The 11,706-nt window shown below is 34.5% G+C and overlaps 1 protein-coding gene across 1 annotated transcript in view; it reads right to left on the bottom strand.

The window, feature by feature from the left end:
• Window positions 1-11,706, bottom strand: part of CENPP (centromere protein P) — a 141,465-nt gene that overhangs the window by 48,676 nt on the left and 81,083 nt on the right. The gene's annotated exons all lie outside the window — the stretch shown is intronic.

Below are 11,706 nucleotides of genomic sequence, written 5' to 3'. Positions count from 1 at the left end.
CTCCAAAACCACAATGCTTTTAGGCACAAGAGGAAATTTGGGGCTTTATATTCTGTTATATTTCTAAGTCATTATTTGTACTGTTCACGTGTGCATCATACATACATACAAGTTCTTACTTGGACAAGGGCTGCTAAATCCTTCAGGCAAGTCCCATTATAAGCTCAAACATGATGCTAATGCTTCACCATAACAGAACATATCTTGTGATTACCACCTTATTAATAGAAAATAAGTTGGCATTGACATTGAGTAGGATCTTTCCACTGGTTAAATCATAAGAGAACTTTGAGAATCTGCCTGAGTTGTTGTTTTGTGCACAGGGACATACACATCTGGTAAGATGAAAACTGCAAAGGTGTCCAACAAATAAGGTTGTTACCATGAAAGCTTGGATAGCTTTCTGAGTTTGAAGCAATAATTAGAGTCAATGTTTCCTCTAAGATAATGTATAAGCACTTCCTTTTGAAAAAAGGCAAGAAATAATAATAATAATAATACAGAAATTAATAGTAATTTCAGTTGAATCTAAGTGAAATTGCTATTATTTCTTCCATGTGTTGAGGCTGTTAGAACCTTTACAGTCCCCAAAATGTAGAGCCCATAGTAAGTGCATACTGTTCTCCATTTTCTGTTTCAGTTTAATGAAGAATAAAGAGATCCCCTGCTGTCAAAGCTAGAAATCACTCAGCTTTGCCCCAAAAAGAAGTTTCAGGCATGACTAGTAGCTTCCTAATGGCCCAAGACAACAAAGTGAATTTCACCCAATTAATTCTGTTTTACATAACACTATAGAGAGTTGCTGACACCATTTCTGAATTTTGATTCTGAAACACACATCATGCTTTCACATACTGCAAAAATACCTTGGTGTTCAATAAGAAAAAAAAAAAGATCAGAGCTGAAAAATATGATTTCATCATTTCTCTACCAACAACTTGGTTGCTATTTTACAAAAAGAAACTTTTAATATTTCTCAAGGGGCAACCTTTTTTAAAAAACTATATCATGGCAACAAAATAAACAGTTGGTCATTTCTGTTTTACAGTAACACAAATGTTAACTAGTTGAAACTCTCATGAAAAATATTTTCTAATTTGAAATACTATGTGAAATACTATGTTCTAACACACGTACTTTTCAGAGAATACAAGATTACAGCCAGCAAAATATTAGAAATATGAGAAGATGCTACCAAAATAATTTTACACAATTATCATGATGACATCGATACAAAGCAATTTTCAACAAGCAAGTCTGTAGATTGTAAATTTACAGAGCTAGACAATATCTGGTGCTCTGGAAGTTGGAGGCTCCTTAAAGTAACCCATGAAAACCTCTACTTGTTTGGAGGTGGTGGCACTTAACAGTGTCACTGCAAGGAATTGCCTCCTTGGATTTACAGCCTGAAACAACATGCAAAGGGTCACTCTTTCTGTTTAAGTGTAGAAAAGCAAAATGAGCATGCAGTATCAATATACATTATAACTTTTATACAACTATTTATTGCTAAAAATATTTATCAAGATTATGGAAGACCAGAATTCAGGCCAAATCAGTGCTTAGAGGAGGGTCAGAATAACACTACGACCATCTTGTGGAATGTCCTAACCACAGAGGTGAAGTTCTTTGGAAAGAACGCATGTGTTTAAATTAGACACCTACTTTTAAAGCTTTTTATCCATGCAGGAGACACATAAAGATTCAGTGGACCAGAAATGGCAGTCAACTGTGCACCCTAACCTCATTTGGAGGAAACCCTGCACAATAGCCTTACTGTCTTCTTGAAAAGAGATAGAAGTATAAATGGCAATCCAAAAAGACTAGTTCATAATAATATGCTTGACTCATTCAAAAGACAAACATTTCTGTTTTCTAATGAACAAAAGAGAGTGCCCTGCTGGTATTCTTTATTTAGTAACATTACCCTTCTATTATAGATAGTCACCATTGAATCCCAAATTCTCTATTTCAAGGGAAAAGGCTTTAATTTTATTTCTTTTGGCATCTGAAAAATACTTTAAATGGGGGGAAAAACAGCAGACATGAAATAAGAGCTCTTGTTTAATGATGTCAACAACTTCTGTACAGTTGCGAGGCCCAAAATATTGTGGAAAAATGTTGGAACTCATTTTCCATCTAAAAGTAGGGAAGACGTCAATTACAAAACTCCTAAGATGTATTAAACAGATCTCCCTTTCAGACAAAGAAGTGATCGTCTCACCAACGTGCTTTTTCTTCCCTAAAATATATACTCCTAATATAAATTAACACAATACTTAAAAGTTTTATACTGATTCAGGCATTAAGCCGCTACACCTAAATGTTATCAAGAGTAATTTCAATGATTTTGCTCCAACTGCTAGGGTCATTCAATGGAAATACATTCTTCTGATGATACCAATGTACAAACTACGAAGTATCATTACATATGTCATGTTCCTTGCTAACTGACACCCTGCCCCCTGTTGGGATAAACCCATAAATATTTAGTGCTGTTTTTTTTTTTTTGTTTTTTCTTTTTTCTTTTTCTTCTTCTTTTCACTTAAAGAAGTGAATAGAGAATATTGAACATAACATTTCAAAAACTTCTTTCATTACAGATGTTGCAGGATGAAAAAGTTGTAACAGATACCACTTGACTAAATTACCTTTGGGAAAACATTATATAGCATTTTGCATTATCTGAAAGAACTTACATAGTCAAGTACTGCATAAAACACTTTGGATCATACTGTAAAACAATTCAGGGTAAGTTATGATCCGCTTTATGATACTGAAATACTTCAGCTAGTAAAGCAAAACTAAGCCAACAGACATTATGGTGTCAAATTTTTCACACAAAAAATAATCAGTCTTAAGGGAACAGCATAAAAAAAATCAAATTATCTCGGGGTGAATCTCAAAACTAAACAGAACAGCTGTCTTAAAAATTGCAGCTTTCATTTGCTTCAGGGAAACTAAAAGCAAAGGAACGTAATAAACTCCAGAACCCTTTCTCCATGGAACTATATTTGGTTATTGTCAAAGACAAGAGACTGGACTAGATGAGCTCTGATTTAATCCAGTACAGCTGTTCTTATGCTCTTATGTACTTTATGCATAGCCCTGTCTAATTGTTGCTGTGAACACAGATTATAAAATTTCCCAATACACAATCTGGGCACTGCAGTGAAGTTTCTTGCAATACTACAGGACTATAATAAAATACAGGACTGTATTAAAAATTCCCAGCACGGAATTAACTTTCCCAGGATACTGCATGATATAAATGAAGGGGAATCTCATTTGAACAGGGAAGTGGGCTACAGAGCTGGTGACAACTTCACTTCCCATCACTGTCCAGGAGCTGTGTGCTGGTCATATTCAAGTTCACACAGATTATATGAATCACTTTACAACATTCACACGCTAAACCTAGAAGCGAAATTGGACCTATATCCCATACAGGTCTGTCTTTGATATCCATATGTGTCACTACAGAAGGCTATAGCCCTCAAGCTCTGTCCTTGTGACTAGAAAAAAAGCCATTTTTACTTATTTTCACACTGGGAGTTCTATCAGCTATCAGTTTTATCAGCTGGGAGTTTTAGTTTTATGGGTAATGAGGTTTATTTAGGGCATTAATTTCAAAGCTGTATATTCAGAAACTGAATTTTTTTTTCAGTCTGGGGAAATGCTGATGTGCAGCACTACCAAGCAGAGCACCATATTAATCTCAAGAAAAATGAAAAATATTCTTTCCTCCCCAGATTGCAGCTTCCTCTTATAAATTTCAATTTCATTTCTATGGAAGGGTAAAAGTACACAAAACTATGCTGGATATAATAAGGAGCAAGGCTTTGGGTGGAAATGCCTGAACAGTGCTTGTTTTTCTTAAGGTCCAATGACTATTGTACTAGGCTCAAAAATCTGCCTGGTGTCTGGGACATAAACAGGATTAGCTATTCTTGTTTCCCATGAATACTAAAAGGCAATGACATTCTTGCCATGTGCTTCAGATCCAGTCCAATGAGTCTGCCACCTATAACAGCTACACTTTCTCTACACTCTCCACAACAAGTGAACAAACACTGAAGAGTTGAGTGAATTCCCCGAAGCAAATTCTTCCAGTCTTCCCGAGCCATTCCATTCATTAAATGGATTTTTTTTTCCACGGATTTATGAATTAAAGTAAACAAAAGCATTAATGCTTGCTTCTTTTAAAATGTTCATCTTCAAAAACATTTACTACACGATGTCTTCTTTAATAGGCTGTTATGTAAGGAATTTCTTAGTGCCACTGAGTAAATGATTACTGTGGTTTCACAGAATTTTAATTTCAATTTTGTTTAATTCTTCGTACAAGATACAGATATCCACACAGTTACTAACTATAACAATTTTTATTATTTGTACCTTCTGATTTAGGTTATTTGTATATATGTAGTGTTGATAAGCAGAGTTATCAAGACCAGCTAATGTACCATCTTCTACAAAGTACTCTGAAACAGTTCTGTTAATTCAGAAAAAAAATAATTTTCATTTCAAGAGTGTAGTATTATGAGTATTTACACAGAAAAAAACGTATCCTTTGCATGCAGTATTTGTAAAATAAATCCATCTTTCTCTGTGGGAACTTTTCATATGATAGCCATTCCTAGGGAAAATATATAAAAGCTGACCTATTTTTTTCCACAAGACAGATATTTTTCTCAAAGGAATAATACTGAACACAGCTGTGGAAATACTAGATATTCAACAACACTATCAAACAAGACAAGAATCTTCTAAGTGAATTATGCAATTATATGTTTAAAGGATTAAAATTAGGAAAAAGGATTAAATTTGACTTCATTTTTTTTTCCACAGTGATTTCTCCAAACTCCTGAAAGTTGGCTATTCCATTACATCTTATCCTCCAGTCTCATGCTTTTCGTTCCTTCATATTCAGAGAAGGCCCTTCTGAATATTTCATGGTTCATAACCTTTTTAAAATTAATATTATTTGTTTAAAAATACATACATACATACATACATATATATATGTCTTGCTTTCTTCTAATGGAAGATGGTTCTGAACTTCAGTAAAAGTTGATTCATTACCAGGGAGAACTCTTCTTCCATTTTTATCAGGAAAGTTTGGCTCTCATAACAGAGAAACTCAGGAAGCAAGACTTTTCCTCTTTCAATTAGACCAATTATAGTCTACATAAATCATTAAAACCTACGACGCTTTCTTGCATATTTCCACAGCTGTACTGTACATGTTTCATTCCGTATGTCCTTTAATTTTGAGACTGTCACCCACTCGTTTCATTTGTTACCTCTTTCTTTCTTTCTTTCTTTTTTCTTTTTTTTTTTTTTTGCATTGGAAAACACAAAACAATTATTCTTCGTTTTTTGGTGATGCATGGATTCAAACAGACCTGTGTTACATACATGGTGTCCTTATTTTGAAGGCTATTTGGTAATGCCACAAGTGAAAGAAACATCAATTAACTGTGTTTTAGCTGAGGTAAATTTTTGAGGTAAATCTTCTAAGCAAAGAACAGCCCGTGGTTTAAGTGAGGATACATGCATCTTTTACCTTAGTTGTAAAACATCTTATACAGAAATTGTAATAAAAAGAAAAAAACACTAGTAGAGTTGCAGCCTGAATCATATGCAGACAAATTACCAAAGATGTAGTTTGCCTGTTTGAAAACCAACAAACAAACAAATGTTACACATTGGTAAGGAATGTACTTTCCAAAGTCAAAGCTATTTAGCACTGCCGACAGCAAACCGAATGGAAATTACCATTTTGTGTAATACAAGTGTTCAAGAAAAAAATCATAGCCTCTGCTTTACAAATTGTTCTACAAAGAAAAGATCTCATTTTCCATACCACAAGTTAATATGGAATTATGATATATGTTTTTCTTTCAATTTACATAAGCATTTCCACTGAGTGGTAAAAGTAACTTCTATCATTAGTGAATTTCTATCTACGATAAAAAGCAGTGTAAAACCATCCAGGCAACCAAACATCTTAACTAATGCATTCCTGTATTTTCAACCAAATAACTTGAAAAATAGAACATCAAGATATCTGTCCAACAACTCCAACTCTCCAACTTCTCTGCTAGTTTCTATGTGGTATTTTAGCTTAACTGACAAGTTTTTTTACTCTTAGGTTTTCTTTGATTTTCTTGGTAACTCTGCTGTAACACCTACCACACCACAGCTCTCCATGTGTAGTGGCAAGCAAGACTGAGCCAACACAGGTTCCAACAGCCGCAGACTTTGGCAAGGCCTTTGATGTTTTTTTAAGTCAAAGTAGCCACTTTTAGGAAAGGCTAGAGAAGAATTCATCTTTTTGAGTATCACATACCCACACGGGGAATATTGGCAAGAATGTGCCTGTTACTTAATACATGCAAGCTTTATTTTTTTTAAATATGTAAGTGCAACTAGTATGAAAAGCTGCAAAACCTAAAAATATTTTCATAGAAAATATTAGATCTAGTTATTTAATTATCATGTTATCTCATTTTCATAGAAAATATAGATCTAGTTATTAGATCTGTTACAGTACATCATATATTGCAAGGTTTTCTTCATTTACACATTTAGTTTCTGTATTTGTACCTTTTCTTCTTACCTTTACTTGTGGTTTACCCCACAGGTGAAACAGGAAAAGAGCACATGCTAAAAATCATCAATATATGAGTAGTTAAAGTAACTTTAATTTATTTTTTTTTTTAAATGCCAACTTGGAAAAAAACCCTACATATTACCTAGTACCCATGATTTCATGATTCCATAATTACATGATAAAATAGTATTAAAACTATAAGAGCTGTGGTTAACTAAAAATGAAGCACACTCTTTCAGAGGTGTCCCAGCCTCTTTAGTGTTAGACCCAACCTAGAAGGACGGATACTGCTACTGTGCCAATGGCAAACAAACGAGACACTCCTACAGAATTCCCAGGAGCAAAACATGCATCTGAGAACACAGGCTAGATTAAGTAATATGGTAGGGCATGCACTCCTTTAGTGAGCTAATAGCCTTTTTTCTATTAGTAATGTTTCTGAAAGCTTTCACTTCAACTATTCCACAATAACAAACTGCTTGTTTCAAAACTTGCAAACCGAGTTTGGAAATCTTCCTAGAAATACTGTTACTTTTTCCAGCTACAAAACAGTATATGCTCAAAGTGCATGCAACCAATTTGCAGACCCATGTTCTTCATTAGACCTAAAAGTGCAAACTGTTGACAGTTACTATGCTATAGATGTCATATTTACTGCTTTCATTTTTAATAGTTTCTATCGTAAACTGAGTGAAAGTCATCTTCTATTGGATCCTTGAATTTCTACAGTAATACACATTACTTTTGCTGATAAGCAATGCTAGAAGAAAGCATGACACCAAATTAAATTATCTTTGCAGTCTGGCATACTCTGAATACTTTTTTTTTTCCTTTTTTTCCCCCTTCTGTAATACAAAAGACTAGATGGACATATTTTTTTTCTTACAACTACCACAATTACCAATTAAATGGAAGTTGATGACAGATATTGCTTTAAATGCTGTTTTTAGGTTCTGAACAATATGAATCTGTCAAAAGGTTGCATATAAGAAAACTATCATTTACACTTCTATATTATTCATACTGTTAAAACAACAGGAAAAATGGAAAAAATCAGCATATCCTTTCTTTGCAGGTGACCAGGTTTTATTAAGTTATTAAATTTTAACAGTAAATACTTGATATTCTATGAGGAAATGTTGTGCTCAGTCAAGTTTGTGTTCAGAAACAAAAAATTCTCCTTATTATCTGAGTGATTCAATAGTTTGGCACTGATTGCAGAACTTTTCATTTTAACTACTGTTTGATTTTCCATGAAAGAATGTCTGGTGTTTCCAAAGTCTGTAAGAAAGATAAGTATCCGTATTCCATAAAAATGTCATCTAACACTATCCAAACTTGTAAGTAGCACCAACAGCAAGACTAACAATTGACATGTACCGAAACCAAAACTATTTCAAGACCTTCATCCATCAAGCAGGTTATTTTTCAGGCTGAGCAGACTGCTGATCCAGTTAAATGCACAAACTTTGTACAGGATCAAGGAGATCAGCATCAAGATGGGGAGAAGCTGGCCGGGGATTTCTTAAGCTGGGGATTTCTTAAACTAGCATTCCCACCCACACCAAGAAATTTGTATTCATCTATAGCCTAAGGTAGAACAAAGCTAACTTACTCTCCTAAGGCAAGGCAAACCAACTGCAAAGATGAAAAATAAAACCTGTCTCTTCAGGTTACTACTCTGCCTCTCCGGTCAGTCATGTCTGCCACAGTACTGCATGCATAAAACACTACAAATATAGGAAGAAATCTTATTATCAGTCAATGTCAGCAGCATCTGATAAGTCTAACAATCATGTGGGAGCATGTACATGCACACCGGACTTTATAGCTCCTCTAACACCGCAAGCTATGACTTGACTTTCAGGATTGACATGTTGCTAATAAAGGCCAGACTGTAAAATGAAACAGAGCACTTTGTTGCAGTTTCTAAATCAGCTGCCAAAAATATGTGAAAAAGTACACGCCAATTAACAAGTGACAGTTAATTCATACAAGCTAATAAATAAATATGATTATTTAATATATTTACATATAAATACTGAGGAGTCAGGATGAAGCACAGAAGCAGCAGAGGACAGTTTTTCTGAACTCAGCTAGTTTGAATGGTGTAGTTCAACTGCAGCCAAAACACAGCTAAACCCAAACTGTGGGACTGTGCTCCACATGGGCTGCTTGTGAGCATGAAAGGAATATGTCATCTTATTAAAATGTGATGGGCAGTCTCCAAGACAGATTTTTGCAGTTGATGTTAGATTCATCACTTTATGTAAACCACATTTATAAACAGTGCTAGTCAATGAAAAAGTATTTGTTTTGCCTTACAATAACAAATATATACAAGATCCGCTTAAAAAAAGACTGCTATGTAAGCATAACCCACACATGGCAGCATATGCTTGACTACTCAAACATATCAAGTACTAGAAACATAGTTACTTTTGATGAGGAAAATGAAGATAGCATTTTATTTCAATGCTGTGACAAAGTTAAATATAAAACACCATCCAAACTTTTTTCATTTGCATATTTCACCATGGTGAAAGGCAGTATTCGGAACCATGGTTTCTTGGATATATTTCTGTCCTTTGACTCAGAAATTATTCTCCACTATTTGTATATGTAAGTCAAGCATTTCAAGGCAAGATAGAACTAATATTCTACCAATTCTTTCACTGCTGGAAATAAAAACCACTGAAAGGATCCAAAGATTAACCCCCAATAAACTTTTACTTATTTAAACATACAATATACAGGAGAGTATACACACAGTTGCTTGCCTCTCTCAAAATAAAAGACTCTCTCAAAATAAAGCCGCAACACCATGGATTAAATGACTATGACAGACATATTTTTCTGTCAGGCTATTTAAAAACCAAATCTCACTGTTCATGCAACAGCAGGAGCAATAACAGCATCTCCAACAGTATCATCTCCAATCAATTGCTATGTAACAAATCCAAGACAGCATTATTCCCTCAAAAAGCTGCAGCTACATCCTTTGACTAGCCACTATACATTCCACAGAAGTACACTGTAGTCTTACCCAAAAAAAGTGAGAGGAGAATTGAACCAAGTACCTAGCATCAAGTCACTCATTTGCACACTCCAGCTTTCATTCAGAACTCTACAATTCTCCTGCTGTGTTGGCTCATGTAGTGCCATTGGGTCCAAAAATTAAAGTATATTGGAAACAGGGATCCTGGAGAGGAATTCTGCAAGAGTAGTTAGTTTTTGTAAATTGGAAATATGCTGCAAATGTTTAAAAGAACTGGCTCATAAATTAGATTGAAAACCACTGGCCTATTTTAATTTTTAGTACTGCTATTAACAGCCAGCGTCTAAAGGTCAGAATTTGGTAGTCAAGTGACCTAAAAAGGTGACTTTGGGGTATTTTGTTTTAGCATGCAATCATATTCATAATGAAAATATGAAACCTGTATTTTGAAGTACTAAACAGGTTTATTACAAGAACAGTATGTCAATGGAAGCAATAATTGTTTCTATCATATTGATATGATAAATGGTACAAAATGAATGAATAATTCATTATAATATAGCATGGTGACATTTCTTCCAGATGCTACTACTGTTTGTGTCAGCTTCATAAGTATGGCTATGACTGACTTTATAGACAACAGAATGTGTTTCTATCATGAAAATCAACCAAAAAGAGAAAAGTTTTAAAAATATCTAGCCAAAACTGGGATGTTGCTAAACACCAGGAACATGGAGCATTGTTGCAAACAAGGATCAACCAAAACCGTTGATTCAACACCTTCATATTGAAATAAGTGAAAAAGAAGAAACCAATACATTCATATCAGAACCCTCAGACTCTCCTCTCTTCTATTAAAGAGCCAAGAAAATGTTGGAGTTTTTTTTAGATAGCAATTTAATACAAATTTGCTCAAGTAAATGCATCCAAACCAACCTATTCAAAACACAGGGGTGTTTGCTTAGGAAGCTTTGGTTTCTAAATACAGGCAAGAGAGTGCAGATATATGCAATTTGAGATTTCAAAAGAGTTTAAGATTATCTCTCAGATTTTTATGTGGGAATATGATTGCTCTTAAAACTGTAATTTCATTCTTTGGGAACTGTGATAGGGAGAATGGTTCTCATCATTCATCTACTGGAACTGGAGCACATGCAAAAACAATGCAGGAGGTAACACAAGCCTTATCTTGTTTGGTATGACAGCACCAAAGTTTTAATTTTGGGCACAGTATCTTTTTCTTCCTTAAGAAAATAATGGTAGACGAATTAACTAACACGTGACTTCAACTGTCATTTTGCAAACACCACCACTTTACACATAGGTTAAAATAAAATTTCAATCTGTATTTTCCTGCAGCAAGATCAGAGTTTTAACCCTGACAGGAACTAATTAAAGAAATAGATGTGTCAGATGTGCACAAAATCAGGTAGATATAATGTATTGTAAATTTAAAGACACAAACTCTGATACTTCTGCTTTAGGTAAACTCAGTCATACAGTTCTGAATCAGGCAGAAGTAGGCAGCCTACTCAAGGTAAACACCAAATAAACCAGTTTCTATGCATTGTGCTGGGCATATAAAACAATAAGTCATTGCAAATTCTCAGGGAGTTTATTTTAAGTCCACAACTCCTTATCACAGAATATTGCAAATACTGCCTCTGTTTTAAAACAAAGATATGCTTAATTTCTCATATACAGTAGAAGTTAACTGCATTGACTAATAAAACCTGATCTGTATTTTATGTGCTTGAACCATCTCCCCTAGCCAGACAATAGTCTACTGAAAGCAAGGGCAGCATTTATACAGCACTACACAACAAAGTACTAAATTTGTAACTTTAGAAAGGTTTGGTTACAGGCAGATCACTCACTACAGGCTATTGGTTTACCCTGCCACTGGCTATAGTTTTATACTTTTATTAGTGGCATACTTTTTGAAGAATAACAACTAACGAAATCATAAATAAGAAGTGTGATTCCATAGAAGGAATGACCTGAAATGGACCTCACTGTACTTCCAGTGGCCTGATGTCAACTATTATTAAACTACAGGTTTTACAAAGTCTTCCACTAGACGTCTAGA

This window comes from Aythya fuligula, chromosome 10 (assembly GCF_009819795.1).
Source record: "Aythya fuligula isolate bAytFul2 chromosome 10, bAytFul2.pri, whole genome shotgun sequence".
In the NCBI taxonomy this organism is placed as follows: Eukaryota; Metazoa; Chordata; class Aves; order Anseriformes; family Anatidae; genus Aythya; species Aythya fuligula.
The sequence above is the reverse complement of the archived record's forward strand: the minus strand, read 5'-3'. Positions and strand labels throughout refer to the sequence as shown.